A 2,779-nucleotide genomic window follows, 5' to 3' on the forward strand; every position below is an offset into this window, starting at 1 on the left:
CAACAGCAAATATTTTACAAATATATTAACAGTAAGAGGAAGGCTAAGGAGAATCTTCATCCCTTATTGGATGCAACGAGGAATATTACCACTGAGGATGAGGAAAAGGCTGAACCTTCTTTATGTCTGCCTTTAAAAGTCAAACCAGTTATCCTCAAAGTACCCTGACCTGGAAGTCTTGGATGGGGAGCAGAATAAACCCTCTGTGATTCAGATGGAAACAGAGACCTACTTTCCACCTGGACTGCAACAAGTCCTTAGGGCTAGATGGGATCCACCTGAGGGTGCTAAGGGAGCTGCTGGAGGTAATAGCCAAGCTGTTTTCCATTATCTATCAGCATTCCTGGTTTACCAGAGAAGTCTTGGAGGGTTGGAGGCTTGCCAATGTATTTTCATCAACAAGAAAGACAGTAAAGAGGATCCTGGGAACTACAGGCCTATCATCATGACGTTGGTGCCAGGAAAGCTTATGGAGCAGATCATCTTAAGGGGGATCACGTGGCATGTGCGAGACACCCAAGGGGTCAGGCCTAGCCAGCATGGGTTCGTGAAAGGCAGCTCCTGTTTGACCAACCTGATCTCCTTCTATGAACAAGTGACCCATCTGGTGGATGAGGGAAAGGCTGTTGTTGTAGTCTACCTAGATTTCATCAAAGCCATCAACACTATCTCGCACAGTATTCTCCTGGAGAAGCTGGCAACCCGTGGCTTGAACAGATACAGTCATTCCTGGGTAAAGAACTGACTGGAGGGCTGGGCCCAGAGAACGGTAGTAAATGGAGTCACATCCAGCTGGTGACTGATCATGAGTAGTGTTCCTCAGGGGTCAGTAGTGGAGCCTGTCCTGCTCAGTATCTTTATTGATGACTTGGATGAAGGCAATGAGTGCACAGTCAGTAAGTTTGCAGATGACACCAAGGTGTGAGGAAGTGTCAGTCTGCCTGAGGGTAGTGAGGCCCCACAGAGGGATATGGACAGTCTGAATCATTGGATGGAGGCCATTAGGATGAAGTCAACAAGACCAAGTGCCAGATCCTGCTCTTTGTCCACAGCAACCCCAGGCAACACTACAGGCTTGGGACAGAGTGACTGGGAGACTGTGTGGAGAAAATGGACCTGGGGGCATTTGCTGTTGCTCAACTGAATGTGAGCCAGCAGCATACTCAGATGGCCAAGAAAGCCAATATCATCCCAGCCTGTATCAGAAATAGTGTTGTCAGCAGAAGCAGAGGAGTGATCAGGGATCTCCTGGAAGGAGTTCAGTGGAGGGCTACAAAGATGATTAAGGGCCTGGAGCCTCCTGTATGAAGAAAGGGTAAGCAATCTGGGTCTATTCAGCATGAGGAAAAGAAGACTGAGGGGGAATCTGGTAAACCTTTATAAGTATCTGAAGGGAGATGGGAGGCAAATGGATGAGGCCAGGCTCTTATTGGTGGTGTGTAGTGGTAGGACAGGGAGCAGTGGCCTAAAACTAGAACACAGGAAGTTTTGTACTAGCATGCATAAGAACTTCTTTAAGGTAAGGGTGAGCACTGGTGAGGTAAGGTAAGAGCACTGGCACAGATTGCCCAGAGAAACTGTGGAGTCTCCTGTGGAAGTATTCAAGACCCATCTGGATGCCTACCTATGTGACCTATTGTAGGGTACCTGCTTTAGCAGGGGGATTGGACTCTATGATCTCTTGAGATCCCTTCCAACCCCTGCAAATCTGTGATTAACTACTGCTCCTGGGGCAAATGCCTGAGATTATTGCCATTCAAAAACAAATAACAAAAAAAACCAAAAAACACTAAAACCAAACCACATTGGGGGGAGGGAGGGAGAGAGAGGGGGAGAGGGGCTGCTTGCTTGAGGATACTGTGCCATTGGATGAACATACAAGGATGATGGTATACTGCTTCTGCCCTGCCAACCATGGTCCTTGTCCAACCCATAGTGGAGGAGCTGCATATCTCTGCCCAGGACATGATGCTCCCTTTAGTCAGCAAATGGCCTCCTTTGCCCAGAGCAGCACAGTAGCTTCTGCTCCACTATGGCAGTGGAGTGAGAAACTACTGTGCCACCTTACAGTTCTGTTCCTGATATTCTCCCTCATTATCCTGTCATCTTCCTCCTTCTCCCTCTGTGCCCTAGATGTGGAGGGGTTTTATAATGTTGACTACCCATGGCAGTTCATAGTAAGCCTTTTGAAAGGTGCTGTGGGGGAAGACATGCAGCAATGTTCCCTGTCTGCCCCAGGCAATTGTACCAGCAGCACGCAGCAGGGGCTCTGATTCCCTGTGACAGAGCTGCAAATGCACACACAGCTGCCTACCCTTGGGAGAACATCAGATTTCTAAGGGATGAGAAAAAGGAGTAGCTGAGTCCTAGTGTGAGGACTGCAGAGACTGTACAGCAATGACGTCTTGGTAAATTCCCTACTGTACATGCTTGAGGTGAAGCCTATTGGAGGCAAGGTGCACCAGTGCTCTTTATGGAGATAGACTGTAAAGCTAAGGTGGCATTTTTTGTTTCTTTGCCTCCCATTTTTATTTATTTATTTATTTATTTATTATTTTGCACAGTTGTTTCATTTTAGTGTTACACTAATGATATTTTTTTATTATTTTTTTTTCCCCCAGAGTTTTATATTATTGGTATTGTAAAAGCCATAGAAAACAGAAGAATTTAAACCCAGGGGTGGTCAGGCTGTCTGTGTAAGCAGGCAGAAGCAGGAGACAGTCATAGATAGTGCCTGGCATAGTGGGAGGTGGGGGAGAAAGCTCAGGGTGACAGAGAG

At 47.0% G+C, this 2,779-nt stretch overlaps 1 pseudogene; it reads right to left on the bottom strand.

Annotated features, from left to right (window-relative positions):
* Window positions 1-229: 229 nt before the first annotated feature.
* On the bottom strand, window positions 230-1,088 carry LOC146762583 (uncharacterized; annotated as a pseudogene).
* Between the last annotated feature and the right edge of the window lie 1,691 nt (window positions 1,089-2,779).

The sequence above is a fragment of the Coturnix japonica genome, chromosome 1 (genome assembly GCF_054131305.1).
Source record: "Coturnix japonica strain WE chromosome 1, WE-NBRP24, whole genome shotgun sequence".
Classification (NCBI taxonomy): domain Eukaryota; kingdom Metazoa; phylum Chordata; class Aves; order Galliformes; family Phasianidae; genus Coturnix; species Coturnix japonica.